This window comes from Tachypleus tridentatus, chromosome 8, assembly GCF_004210375.1.
Source record: "Tachypleus tridentatus isolate NWPU-2018 chromosome 8, ASM421037v1, whole genome shotgun sequence".
Lineage (NCBI taxonomy): Eukaryota > Metazoa > Arthropoda > Merostomata > Xiphosura > Limulidae > Tachypleus > Tachypleus tridentatus.
This window is the reverse complement of record NC_134832.1, coordinates 72,355,422-72,370,892: the sequence shown is the minus strand read 5'-3', so window position 1 is coordinate 72,370,892 and position 15,471 is coordinate 72,355,422. Positions and strand designations below refer to the sequence as shown.

General features: G+C 32.6%; 1 protein-coding gene across 8 annotated transcripts in view; it reads left to right on the top strand.

Moving 5' to 3' along the window:
• Window positions 1–2,954: 2,954 nt before the first annotated feature.
• The window catches only part of LOC143222652 (uncharacterized), a 70,938-nt gene continuing 58,421 nt past the window's right edge, over window positions 2,955–15,471 (top strand). For 2 of the 8 annotated variants that reach the window (XM_076449432.1, XM_076449427.1), the window contains exon 1: window positions 2,955–3,089. The gene's annotated coding sequence lies outside the window, so the exon portion shown is untranslated. Of the gene's footprint in view, window positions 3,338–15,471 lie in introns of all 8 variants that reach the window. The other 6 variants (XM_076449433.1, XM_076449431.1, XM_076449429.1 and 3 more) reach the window with 4 other exon arrangements.

Sequence of the window (15,471 nt, the reverse complement as noted above, 5' to 3'; positions counted from 1 at the left end):
TAGCGAAAAACTGAAATTTCATTGCCAAAAGTACACTTTAGAATAGTTAATATAGCTGGAAATAATCATATCTTTCAGAGCAAAACATCACTAAATATTCTTTTATTACCTCAAGTGAAACACAAATACATACAATTAATAGGTCAAGTAACGAACGTGGTTACAGTCTTCATATTAAACAAAAAAATTAAAATAATTTAATAACAGTGAAACATCGTAAGCAACATGTCTGTTTATACATCTAACAGCTGTTTGAATCCTCAGATCAATCTAACAATACACCACCCATAAAGCAACCTCATAGCAAAGATAAAGAAAACTATCAGTTTAAAGCCTACTTCTTATAAATTTGATGGCAAGGAATATTACATAAACAAAGAAAACTGGAATTCAAAAGATAACGACTTTCCTCTGAATGCCTCGCAAAGAATGTAAAAGATTATTCTGAAACAAAAATCTTCAAGGATTCAATCTCACATGAATGTATATAACGTAAGGATAAATGGATTCAACAAGTTGAATTATGTGTATAAAATCAATCCAATCTGCATGATGTTGATTTATGATTGTGTATAACTATAATTTAATATCTTTACTGTCAAACCTGAACAATAGTTTCATGAAGAATTGCTACTTTGTTTTGAAAAGGCTATGTTAATTTGATCATGTTTCATAAACTGTAGTGAATTGAATCTACTGAAGTTGCAAGAAGCTAACAATGAAAATGATTCAGTTACACTGTTTGGAATAGAATCAAAAAAGGAATAAAATCTTTAAAAACGAAAACAGAAAGAATGTGTATCAAACAAGAGCTGATGCCAACGCTATAGTAAATGAAAGTAGCTTAATACTATTTCATTTATTGTCTGTAATATTGGGTAAAACGTTACCCACAACATCATTATTGTGAATCATTTTAACAATTCACCCACAACACAGATGCACTGCCCTACAAATAGTAATAAGTTTACTTGCAAGAGAGAAGATGATCATTGAATACCTTCATGGTCTTGAAGTAAGTTATTCTTAGAAAACAGTCAAGGCTCTGTTATGTTCTTTTTTGTTTTATTTTGTTTGTAATAGAGTAAGTCTATATTGGGCTATCTGTCGTGTCCATCGCAGGAAAATTTTCCCCTATAGTAACGTTGTAAGCCCATAAATTTACTTCTGCAGTATTTGCTACAGTCATAGAGAGATCTCGGGTCCCAATTGCTGATTGTTCACTGGACTTATGTAAAATATTGCAGACAATTTTGATGCAAAATGGATTATTACCCCCATGTGTACTTGTTTTGATGTTCATTTATTCACAACCTACTGGTAACGGTACTACTTTTAATGAAGAGCAAGAAATATTGTGATTCTCGATGTCAAGTATGAAATACTTATAATGCAATGTGTCATTGCAAGTATTCAGTTGTCCAAAGAAACTTAATACGCTTACAAGTGTTTGTGAGAAAACTATCATGCATCTGGAAATGATATTTCAGACACATATGTCACTTAGCAAATTTCAAAAATTTATTTCATTCTAACTATGAAACACCTAAATTTTGAGATTTTAATACGTCATTTTACAGTTTAAAGTCAGACACTGACAAAGTGAATAAATCGATTTGTATCCGTGTGGTCACATTTGAGTTCCAGTGCAATGTTATTAAAATTTCAAAGATTAAATTAGTGTTTTGAAAGAGCTTTACCAATGAAAGCAAATTGTTTTGTAAAATAATTAAGGAATAAATCAAAAAGGAGTTCATCATAACCTGATTTGGACGCAATATAATTGGTAAACTTCTTGATTTTCTGCGAAACTTACCATAATCCTATAAACAATGAAACCGTAAATGCACACGCGTTTGACATCGATATGAACAATGAGATAGATCATCCAAAAATGTTGCTTGGAAAAAATGGCTGTATAAAGCTTTCTTGCGCAGAACACACTTGCAAACGATGAAATGTATAGCATTGTTAAAAGTCGTGGCAAAGGCTTGGTCTTTCTCTTTCTCACCCCCTTCTCTCTTTTCGTAGATTTAACGAGGGTCACAAAAAATCAATGTTTTGAGTTACCGGTAACACAAGTTCATAACTCCTTTTGCATTTAAAACCAGACGTGGCCAAGTGATTAGCATACTGAACCGAACTGCAGGAGATACAAGATTCGAGTCAGTGCAGTTTAATAAGTTTCGAATTTTTAGCCGTAGTCGTTCTATATAAGTCAGTGTTTTTTTATCTCTCGGATAGTACTTATCTTTTCTTCTCTGAAATATACATTTCTCCCCTTCAAGAAAAGAGTTTAACTCGATTAAACCAAGTGACGCCAATGATATACTCAGCTCTTAAAAAACAAACAAGCATGAAAGACAAAACGTTTCCTGGTGTTTCTCACTCTGCCGCTCCCCCCCAAACGATAGCATTTCAGGGGGTGTACACCAAGGTTTGAGAACCACTAATATAAATAGATGACAGCCAACCCCACTATACTACACACGGACTTCCACCAAGGATAAGCTATTCCGATAGATATCCACCTCGAAACAGAGCAACAAACTGAACTATCTTGGCCTCATAGATCAACTTATCAGACAAATTCCTTTATATCATCGTTTTTGGCCCTAATTTAGCAGTGTAAGACTAGAGGGAAGGCAGCTAGTCATCACCACTCACAGCCAACTCTTGGACTATTCTTTTACCAACGAATAGTGGGATTGACCATCACATTATAACGCCTCAACGGCTGAAAAGGCGAGCATGTTTGGTGTGACGGGAATGCGAACCCGCGACCCTTGGATTACGAGTCGAGTGCCTTAACCACCTGGCCATGCCAGGCCCACTTCCATTTTATTTCCTAATACATTTGATAGTGTTATATGTTTTTTATTTAATTTTGTATTTTGTCTTTAATAAATAATCTTTGGTTCACACGTAATAATCTTAAGAAATACTTTTTTGTTTGTTTGCATTTATTTAGACTCAATTGAATAGTATTAACATGATAAAAATGTTAGTAAGATATATTATTGAGTTTTGTTATTTACAGTAAGCAGCACCAGAAGGAAAGGAGTACTGCTGTCAAATTATGGAAACGGGTTAGTATTTAGATTGTGAAATTGTTTAGGGCGTTGATTCAATGCGAACAAGTGCGTGATAGCATTATACTTATTTTTTAAATTCAGTTCAATTCTTTTATAATTATGTACAAATAGCTTACGTTGTAAAGACACTAAAGGCTTAAGCGGTGAAGTAGTTATATTTTCCGCATAGTTTGAGTTGTAATAATATATGAATAACTTATATTTATTATGTTTTCGTGAACTGATGAGTACTCCAACATAATGTAAGTTATTAATTTTAAATATATCTTTTTTTTTATTTGCTAATTTCATTTTTTTTACCGAAATCTTAATTTTGGTTAAGAGGATATATAACACTAAAAGCCTTATTTATTTAATTCGCTACGCCTGCTGCAACACGCAAGTTTGACTATGATTGATAATATTGTTAACATTGTATTATTTAGTAGCAGTGTTAATTCGGTATATTTTAAAGCTATATGTAAATTGGACTTCTTATGTTAATTGTTGATTTTAATCTTAGACTTAAGTTGTGTTAATATCTAGTAGACTGTGAGTGCGAGTCCGTCATGGGATTTTTTTGATTTTTTTTATAATTTATATAAGTACAGCATTATGTTTAAGCCTGCTGGGTTAAAGGGTCTTTCTTACTTTATTTAGTGGAATACGTATTATCTTGCTATCGAAATTCGTCTACAGTGTTGATGTATGTGATCTTGGAAAATGTAACATTGTAATCTGAGAAATATATGTGCAAAAACGGCGCGTTTGGGTTGAGAAAATATTTTACATAGAAGAGAAAACATTTTCTCAACCAAGAACGAGCCGTTTTTGCATATATATCTCTCTACAAGTGGGTTTTCTCGACATCACTGATTATAATCTGAGAGTTGCAGGTTTGAATCTCCTTCATAGCAAACATGTTCACCATTCCAACCATTGTTATAGTTTGACAGTCAATCCTACTAATTGTTCATAAAAGAGTAGCCAGAGAGCCACTGATGGGTAGTGATGACTAGCTGCCTTCCTTTTAGTTTTGCTTTGCTAAATTAAGGATGGATAGTGCAGATAGCTCTTGTATCTTGCACAAAATTCACAACAAACTTAAAAAATTTACTGAAGCTAAAAAACTGAAAATCTTGGTTTATAACTTCATTCAACACAATATTAAAAACATTTTGGAATCTGTTAATGAGGACCTTAGGTTTATGTTTAGGTATTTCTACAGATTTAAAAAAAATGATTTAAGAACAAGCTAACATACAGATTTTCAAAGCTTCCGCTTAATACATCTAACATTCAGCTTTCCCTAATGGTCCACAAAATAGGGAACTGATTTTTACTGGAGGAACTGTGAACAAGTTATTTAAATTTACTTGTGTTATTAACCCGTTCAGTGCCATAGACAAGATAACTCATCCAAGCCGATTGGTAACACAGTGCCATGGACGAATTATTGTTTCATGTTTTGTACATATTTCTTCATTTTGTGTACTACTATAAGTTTGGCTTAGAGAAAAAATAGTATTTGTTGCTTATTTCCTTTGTTTTAAAAATTACTCAATTTTGCTGAAAAAAAACTGGCACAGGAGCTGCTGTAGCAGCTGAAATACTTGGCAGTCAACGGGTTAAAGTCTTTGGTGTTGCTGCCTTTTAGATAAAGGATACTGCTTTACAAAAGGATTTAGATCATTTTGCAAATGGTTCATAATTATAACAAAATGGTTGTGGGTTGTCATAATTTGAATAAGTATAATTTTGATTGGAATAACCTGAACAGTATTATAAATGAAACAGATCTTAGCGTTTTGGTTGATCAATCTCTTAAGCCATTCAGTCATACCTATATAAACACAGATACTGAATAGAAGTTTTAAAAAAGGTTATAATTTCATTGTATACTGTATAGGTAATTTGGTTAGGTCAAATTTGGAGTACTGTGTTCAGTCTTGGGCTCTGTACCCAAGAAAGGACACTGACATGCTGGAAAGGCTTCAATGAAGGGATACTAGAAAGACATGGGATGGAAAGATTGTCCTATGAGAAGCAGGTTAAGATCTTTGAAATTATTTTATCTTCAAAAAAGTAAGAGTTAGAGGGTATCTGATTGAGGTGTTTAATCCTTTGGTCATTGTGTCTCTACATTGCAAAGATGGAACTTAACTTTCATCATATGTTGCTCCAAAAATAAAATTGGTGGGTGAAAGTACTTGAAACTAGACAGGAGTTTTGTTAAAGACGTTTAGTTTCAGAAAAATAAAATATTTAGTTTTGATTTTTTTCTACTGTTTCTACTAGAATTTCATTATTGTTGTTATTTGCACTCACTCTGAAGTGTTAAAGTGCAATTATGAAAAATATTGTTTTATTGAACAGTTTTCAAATTTCATTTGTATGGCTTCTAAAACTTTCTAAATGAAATCAAAAGTTTTTAAGGGATATGTTTGTATTTTATTGTTCATTTTCTCAATCACAAATGTATCTATAACCACAAGCATACAGTACAATTAAATGTTTGAAATTAAGAAATAGAAATAGAAAATATGTAAAATATTTTCTCAACCCAAACAAGCCGTTTTTGCATATAAATTTCTCAACAAGTGGGTTTCTCGACATCACTGAAATAGAAACCTGTATATACCTCTTAACTTTTTTGTTGAATAATCTTAAAATCTGTGGGTTGTGTGTAATTTCATGTCTGTACCTTATCACTTATAGTTTATTTTCAATGTTTTATTTTCCTTCCTTCCCCCTCTACTGTTTATTATTCATCTTCACACACACACACACACACACACACCAGTGGGTGCTTCCAAGTGATATTAAGGTATCAGCAACAGTACCTTAAAGTGCTTTTGGCAAAAATTTTTGCAGTCTTAGTAAAACTGTTCAGCCTTTCAATATGAATTTGAAAACATAAATAATATACGATTAACGAAGATATAAAAGTAAAACCTAAATAAAATTTAACTGTGTATTAGAGTAATATTGAATCAAGATGAGGACAAGTTCTACAACAATACTTTGGCTATTAAATGCACTTGATAACAAATAATTGTGTGCAAGTTAATAACCATTGGTAGATTGTAGATTTAAAATGAGCTGTTTCTATTGGTTATAAACTTTATATCAGATAAGTAAATGTAGCTTTCAAAGTTCAAGTCTTAAGTATATAAGATGGGCATGGCTGCTGTCAGGGTGCTTGAATATTTATTTGTTTGTTCTCTGAATTGGCATGAAGGAATTTAAAAGAAGTGATTTGTAAATAACCTTGAATACTTAGGTTTGAGTGTAGACATAAGTACGCACTGCAGATTGAGTAATATTTAACCCTTAAACAGCAGGAATGTTTTAGGTAGCAGCATAAATTGATGGTGGCTGCCATTTAAGGATTAAGTAATAAACTAAATGTTAATTTGTGAATGTTTGTGGCATATGATGGTAAAACTGAAACTTAAATATTTTTTAAAAGGTTTCTTGTAAAATAAAATTAGGATGATATAAAAGTTGAATTATAACACAACATAATGATATTTTCATTAAAATACATTTACAGTTACTATGTTTAATTAAATTTTAAATGTAACTCAGTAAAACCTCATGACATGTTTAGAAAGTTTAAATAGTACATGGCAATCAAAGGGTTAAGATTACTAATGGAATTGATGATGATGATGTATCATGTTTTTCCTACTTAATGATGGGAATGTTAGAACAAGGGAGTACACTTTGGCAATGTAGATGTTATCTTTAGTACAGTTTTATTTTTCTAAAAGTGTAGTTGGTCTTTAAAATACTTATTTTCATTTATGAACGTAGTAAATTTAATGGAGACTAAGGAAAGGCTTGATAAGTATTTCAGTTACAAAGACTAGCATTGAATTTTTGTTTTCTTTCCTATTTATGTAGTGAATAGGATGACCCGTATGGATTAATAGGTCTCTTGTTGTCTTTGAATTTTGTGTTACATTAAAACATAATATACAGACAACAAGCATTTTGGGTTTAAAGCTGTCCTTGTACAACCACTCTTGGAAAAAGAAACAATTTTAGCCCAACCTTTACTTCTAAGGAAATTGTTGATGCTCCTCTAAAATTTTTAAGTCATGAGATTTTTCTACTACTGTTTATAACTTATTACTTAAGTCAGTCTTCCTTTTAGAAAATGAACTTTCCAAACTTTAAACTTGCATTCTGTCCTTCACTCTTCCTGGGCCTGTTCTTGTCGGTATTACATGGTTTCACCATGGGAATGCAGTTCATCTCTTACCCTGATAATTTTCACAGTACATGCATTTCCATTTTGCCAGTGCCTGAACCAAGAGTAATGATTACTACCTTCATTTTGTGGTTGACATTGTCAAGATAAAGGTGGAGATGCTGTTTTTCACTCGCATCTGGTCTACTGTCATTTTGTATTGAATTTAGTCTTAAATCACTGGAATTATGGCTTCATTTGGAGCTCTGATTCCCAGTGAGACCAACCATTGTTTTGGCAGCTCTTATATCAACCAGAAACTCCATCTACCACCTTTGTATCTCTATGGAACTACATTTGGAGTGAACTGTTTTGACTCCTGCAACCTTTTGTGCAAGCTCTCTTTATTAAAGATGTATGACAATTTTACTGTACATTGTAAGATGAAATGAATGTACTTCCAGCCTGAGAATATATATTGTTATATACTGCAAACAACAATGCAGTTTTTCTTATTGTGAAAGGACTATTCATGTGACCAAGCACTTACCTTTCAAAATAAGAGATATTGTATCCCTGGAACATACCCTAATTTCCTAGTGAAAACAGTCATTACCCTTCTTTGATAGATTGTTTAGGCAGAGTATTCATGATGAAACTCTGTATTGGGTTGAGGAATAATTCGTGAGCGTTTTTTCAAGTTAAAAAAATGTATTCATAAATGAAACGCTTTCGCAAAATATTTCGTGTCATTTGGTAGATAATTTTTTGCTCTAATAGATGGTAAGTTTCATTTTGTCTTTAATTTTTGCTTTCATTTTCAGCTCATTAAATGGAATGTCAAGTGGACAAAATTGAGCATTTTCGACACCATCTGCTTTTTGCATTTAATTTCTTGCAATTTTGTTTAAAACAATGCATACTATATACCTAGGTATTACATGAAATAAAGTATCATAATAAATGTTTTGGGTGTAATGTGTTCATGCATTGAAGTATTGTATAGTCTTGCATGTAATGCTTGAATGAAATTATTTAAAAACGCTCACGAACTATTCCTCAACCTAATAGAATGGACATCATTACTATTTTTTTATGCAGTGTGTATGATGTTTTGAAAGTAAATGTGACTGACGTACCTGCAAAGTAACCATCAGTTTCAATATCATAACATTAAATGTTTTGTGTCTTTTACAAAATTATTTTTTTATACACAAAAAAATAATTCTCATATTTAAGTATATTTTTTATCTGTGAATATATAGAATGTTGACTGCTGCTGGTGTTAAGGGTATTTTCATGTTAACATTAAAAGTACCAAATTTTTTCTCAACAAAACCATATTTATCTGTTATTTTCTCTGCCTTAACTCTGCAGACCTTGTACCCACCATAACAAAAAAAAAATGTTTTTTTTCTTTCTTGCCTAACATAACCTTATCTAACCTAATTAGTTTTCAGTTCTTACATTTTAGTTATAACAATAAGGAATATACATGAAAAACAAGAAGTATGGTACTTATCTGTAATCTTGTTCTTTTGCTCTTGGTTGATGATAAAATTTAAGCTTACTTTTTTATAATGATAGTACTAGTACACTAAATAAGTTATTTACTTAAATAATGCACGAAGGATAAAGAATAATCACACAGTCAAACAATATCCTTTAACTGTTATAATTTAACAGGCTTTTTAAGAGAAGAGAAGCTTAATACCCTTTGTTCCTTGATCTGATTGCAAGATAAACTTTCAGACTGAAGGCAAAATTGATAATATTCTATACTGGAAACAGTGCAATATTAAACATCATTTAATAGATTTGAATATTTCCTTTGTTTATTATAAATAAAAGTATCAGAGAGTTACTGACAATTTGTGAAAAAAGGATGTGATTTTTCAGCTTATTAAATAAGCAAATAAGATTGAAAGCTGTAAAAAATAGATTTTGTCTTATTATTATCTATATTATAACAAGTAATTTGTTAAAATCCATAGTTCAGAGAAGGATGGTAAATAAATTAATGAAAGGAGAAGACCTAAAACAAATATCACAGTTCTCATACTAGGGAAGATTGGAAATTTTAAGAAAAAATATTTCTCTACAAAACTAAGAACTTAAACTTTATACAGTATTAAAATTTTATCTATTAAATATGTTTTGATGCCAAGTTTATGAATTTTGAATGTATCTGTGTAAAAATTCATGGCATTTGCTCTTTGACCAACCTGAAGTGAGAAAGTTAATGGGGAAAATACTTAGTGTGTACAAAATTGTGAAAATACTTACATAATCAACAAAGGGGGTAGGAGACATTTGGTATGCTTGTAAGCCACACAAGAAATAACTGCTAAAGTCTGAGATGCTTACTTTAATATCAGATGGATAAACAGACATTTAAGAAATTTCATTAATGAATGTTGTATTCATCATCCCAGAACCTGTATTTCTTAACTGTTACCATAAAATCATCCAAGCACACAGATTAAGTAGTGAATGAAAATTGTGAGAAATGAGTAAGAAAAAAAATCCAAGCTGTTATGACTGATAGTTCTTAAACAATGGAATTACCTGGGGAAGTTTCTTAAATTATTATCAACATTTAATCTTTGTGTGTGAGGCTTGATGGATTAAATTTTTTGCAAAAAGTTTGCTTGGCAGTTGAGGTATTACTACGATTTTGTGAAAATGTAAAGTTTTTCACTTTTCATCAAGTACCTTATCAAGTATTAAGAAAAGTTGAATTAACAATTGAGAAAAAAAGAGTGCTGTGCTTTTATTTTGAGCAAAATGTTGAACATTATTAATTTGCATCTAAGTTGTTTTGTTTTTTTTTGTAGCAAGGTGAGCTTCGCAAAGAGATGTGGAAGTGAAGGAGCTGCCAAAATCATATTTGATATATGTATATTTAATAACCCTCTCCTTTATAGATATTTTAAGTATGATAAATCTCACAATCTTGAAGCTAGAGCAGAATCACAATATTTCTACTCTTTCTTGAACAGTTACATCTAATTTTAAGCATTAATTTATCCAATATATTAATGTATATCAAATATATTTTTGGTTTTTCCTGTCAACTCAAATCAACAAGGTACTTCATTTAAATAGAGCTGTGGTAAAAGCACTGAAAAAGTACTTGACACTAATTTCAGATTTATTAGCCTTTGAAGTTGCTGAAAATTTTTTGTATAAAATAGACATTTTTTTCTTTCAATTTCAAAAAGACATACAATGAGCTTTTATAATATACAAAGTATATTGATGGTTCATTAAAAGATATATTAATTATCTTGCATTTATGTTGAATCTCATATACAGATACTATTAACTTACTAGGACCTAGTTTTCTTTCTATTAAGCAGTTATATTTTTTATAATTTTCTTATGAAAAGCCAATGTTTTCACTATAGCTAATTTTATCCAAAAGTAAAAAACGTTCTGTCTGTTCGACAATTTAATTCATGTCCAACTTCTAAGAATTCCTTTACACAGTAATAAGAAATGAATAAGCAAGGGTATTGGTTTTCATGCAATATTCCCATTTAACAAAATGCTTTATAATGACCAGAGGTTACTTGCTGAAGTTCTGAATTTTGTTTTCATGAACCATAACCAGGCTATTTCCACTAGTAGAACTAGATTAACTTCAGTAGTGAGAAAAACAATGTCTTAAGCATGCCAAATAAAAAAAACAAGAATAAAGGCTGATCAAGTTTTTACTTTGTACATATAAATATAAGCTTTCTCTATAAAATAAAAATATTTATGCAGTGTCAGTCAGATAATACAAGGTTCACACTCTTTTTTAAAAATGTTGAAGGATTCTTGAAACTAAAAGTTGCCAAAGAAGTCTTGTCTTCTGTTGATATCTAAGCTTAATAAGAAAAGATTCTGGGACATGGATTGTAGCTTAGGTTTTCTTGATTAATGGCGCATTGCTCTTTTTTCTTTCTTTTTTTAAATTAAGTTGAAGCCTTTTCAGTTTTATTATCTGGTTCGTTGGTTTTTCTCTGGGCTTGATATGAACCAGAATTAAATGTATAATGATTGTAATTTAAATATATTCCAGTGCATTTAACATACCATATGTACAAAAGTTTATAAAAGAGATGCAGACTTTGAAATCTCTATATAATTACCTTCTTATATCACAATTTATCACTTATTAACATGTTTATTAAACAAAATACATGTACAATACCAATGGAGATGGTAAATTATTAAAGCTCTTCTGTTAAATAAGTAGTACTCATGAGGATAATGTAACTTGTTTGTTCAAAGTAAATATGCGTTACATGGCCAAAAGTATGTGGACACCCAACCATCACACCCATATGTGCTTGTTGAACACATCATTCCAAAACCATGGGCATTAATATGGAGTTGGTCCCCCTTTTGCTGCTATAACAGCTTCCACTCTTCTGGGAAGGCTTTTTGCTAGATTTTGGAACATGGCAGGGGGATTTGCTCCTATTCAGCAACAAGAACATTAGTGAGATGGGGTGAGAAGGCCAGGCTCATTGTTGGCATTCCAGTTCACCCAAAGGTGTCCAATGGGGTTGAGGTCAGGGTACTGTGCAGGCCAGTCATATTCTTCCACACCAACCCCATGGCAAAGCATGTCTTTATGGACCTTGCTTTGTGCAGGGGGGCATTGTCATGCTGAAACAAAAAAGGGCCTTCCCCAAACTGTTGCCACAAAGTTGGAAGCACACAATTCTCTAGAATGTCATTGTATGCTATAGCATTAACATTTTCTTTCACTGGAACGGAAGAGCCTGGCCCAAACCATGAAAAACAGCCCCAGACCATTATTCCTCCTCCACAAAATTTTAGAGTTGGCACTATGCATTAAGGCAGGTAGCATTCTCCTGGCATCTGCCAAACCCAGATTCATCTGTCAGACTGCCAGTTAGTGAAGCATGATTCATCACTACAAAGAATGCATTTCCACTGCTCCAGAATCCAATGATATTGTGCTTCACACCACTCCAGCCAATACTTATCATTGTGCATGGTGATCTTAGGCTTGTATGTGGCTGCTTGGCCATAGAAACCCATTTTATGAAGCTTCCAACAAACAGTTCTTGTGTTGATGTTTCTTCCAGAGGCAGTTTGGAACTTGGTAGTGCATGTTGCAACTGTGGGCAGACAAGTTTTATGTGTTTAAGCACTCGGCAGTCCCATTCTGTGAGCTTGTGCTTTGTGACTGAGCTGTTGTTGTTTTTAGACATTTCCACTTTACAGTAACAGTACTTACACTTGACTGGGGCAGCTCTGTCAGGGCAGAAATTTGACAAAGTGACTTGTTGGATAGGTAACATCCCATGACAATGCCATGTTGAAAGTCGCTGAGCTCTTAATTACGATCCATTCTACTGCCAATGTTTATCTATGGAGATTACATGACTGTATGCTTGATTTTATGCACCTGTTAGCAATGGGTGTGGCTGAAATAGCTGAACCCACTCATTATAAGGGATGTCTACATACCTTTGGCCATGTAATGTAACTTGATAGTCATAATGTACAAAATATAATTATTTTTTAGAAAATGTGTTTATTAGACTCAGTGGATTTTTTATTGAACACATTTGACCATTTAATATGATTGTGAAAGTAGGATGCAAAGCAACAGACATAGTGAGGTTTATAATTTATAATCTGGACTTGTTATTTTTCTTTTAGAATTAATGACATTTTAACTCTTCATAACTATTTTATGAATGTAATAGAATCAAGCCAAATAAAATATAATCGTAGTACTTTTATTAAGATGAAACTAGAATATATGAGAGTGTTTTACAGAACACAAGGAGTCATCATCAAAGAAAATGTAGTAAAATGTGAACAAACAACTGCGTAAGTAAGATGTCTTCAGGGAAGAAGTAGAATGTAATAAAGCCAATAAAATGGACAGGGTGGAGAATTCACTATGAACAATAGTCAGAATCTCTTGTTGATTCAGGTGCTGGATGTACTTGAGCTAGGATTCCTGAAGGACTCTGTTCAAGCACAGTCTGAAGCAGTCACAGTTAGCTCATTCAATCCTGAAGTATGGATTCATGACAATCACATTGCTTTTTATAATATGGATCTCTGTACCATTCATGACACATCCTGTAGGAGATCCAAGGTAAATGTATGTAAGTGTAGAGGTCCATCGCAAAGGTTGTCTACTAGCTTTCTTTGTTGTTGTTTTTATGCACCAAAGAAATCTTTTTATGAAAAGGAAATTTATATCATTTCATGTCCATTGTGGATGACATTACTCAGAAAGCAAAGCTGTTTATGGCATATGAAATGAAAATGATAAATCAGTAAATTCCTACCAAGAATGATATGCACAAAATGAAAATCTGTTTAGAGAAAATAGAAGATATAATGTAAGTGGATCTGAGTTACTATTGGGAAATAAAAACTTGTGATAATTATGGCAAATGAAGAATTAACAGGCATGGGTCAGTGATAGAATATTATCAGGTAGTAGTACCAGCAGATGAATCTCATCAATCACCTGTTAGTCTTCTCAAAAGCTCTTCATTGAGAAAATTTCAAACTAGAACAACAAAAGATGTTTCTGCAGTTACATCTATGACTGAGGCAGTTTTATTCTGCATGAAATGTGATCTTTCAGGTATTAAGTGCATCATGTTGCAAAATTAGAGTACTTCTAGTTATCAAAACATATTGTTCTTTCTTTTCCTCCCAGCTCTTGCCTATGAAATTGAGATTGTTAAGTTTGCTACTACCAAAACGGAGGAATAAAAATCGGTACTAGATGCTCACTTTGCCAAAGTAGTGTATGCCATTAATCTGTTGACTGCCAAGTATTTCAGCTGCTATGGCAGCTCTTATGCTGGATTTTTTTCAGCAAAATTGAGTAATTTTTAAAACAAAGGAAATAAGCAACAAATACTATTTTTTCTCTAAGCCAAACTTATAGTAGTACACAAAATGAAGAAATATATAGAAAACATGAAACAATAATGCCCAAAATGTCATTTTTGAGTATTGAAATACATGACACATTTAATAATTCACTTTCATGTGAAATGTTTTGAAGCAGGGGTCAACACAAAGAGCCACTTTGCAATCAGTGCATTCATATCTGCTTTCCCTCCTCATGGATTTGTCAGAGCACACTTTACACTTTCTAGTGGGGTACTTTTTCTTTTCTGTTTGGGGAATAAGTGTTGGCAACAAAGGGGGTTTTCCAAGGAAGGCAGGCCTCTGGTGAATTTTGGGCTTTGGGTGTGGTAATCTTCAATCAGGGTACAAATGACACCGAGTCTAAACTCCAGGAGAGACAGGTTGTTTCCCAGTGATTTGTAAAATACCAAAGCATTGTACACTGCTATATCCATCATGTGAAAATTACTTTTTTGTACCACTTGACAGCCTTGTGCATACTCAGATAAGCATGGAACACAGTGTCACATAAGTCAACCCCTCCCATATAAAGATTGTGATCAATGACAAATTTTGGTTTTACAATACCTGCACCAGAAGCACGGTTGATCTTTCCAGTGTTTTGTATGGTATTGTCATGTATTGTACTCAACATGAAAATGTCCCTCTTATCCTTCCAGTAAAAAACACCAATGCTGTCTTTTTGTGCCACTTCTATTTCTCCCCTTTGGATATTTGTGAAACATTTTGGCATCCAAATTCGATTTTTTGTTACTGTCCCACACAAATATGTGTCATGATCAAGCAATGACTTTGCTAAAGTGGGACTTGTAGAGAAAAACGATCCAAATAGTTTATAATTTTGTCCAAACAACAGTTCCATCAGTGTGCATACAACACGTTTGCCCTGTCCGCCCTCTTTAGTGCTGTACTGTGTAGATGAAAAAGTCCCAAACATAGCCTGTTACACTTTCACGTAGCTCATAATTTTTTGACTCTACTAGCCCTTTTAGATGGAATGTATTGTTAAAATCTCAGTCGACCCTTCCATAGTATCAAAGATTTGTCAATACAAACATGTTTGTTTGGTACATATGAGGTTCTAAGTTTTTCCAGTAAATGGTCAATAATGGGCTGTATCTTGTGCTGTCGTTGGTCAACAATATTTTCCTGAGTATTGTCAGAGTGTAGCATCGATAGCAGCAAAAGAAACCGGTTTTTTGACATGCACTGACCAAAAATGTGTGTGGCAAGCAAAGGGTCAGTACTGAAGTACGTGGAAAGAGT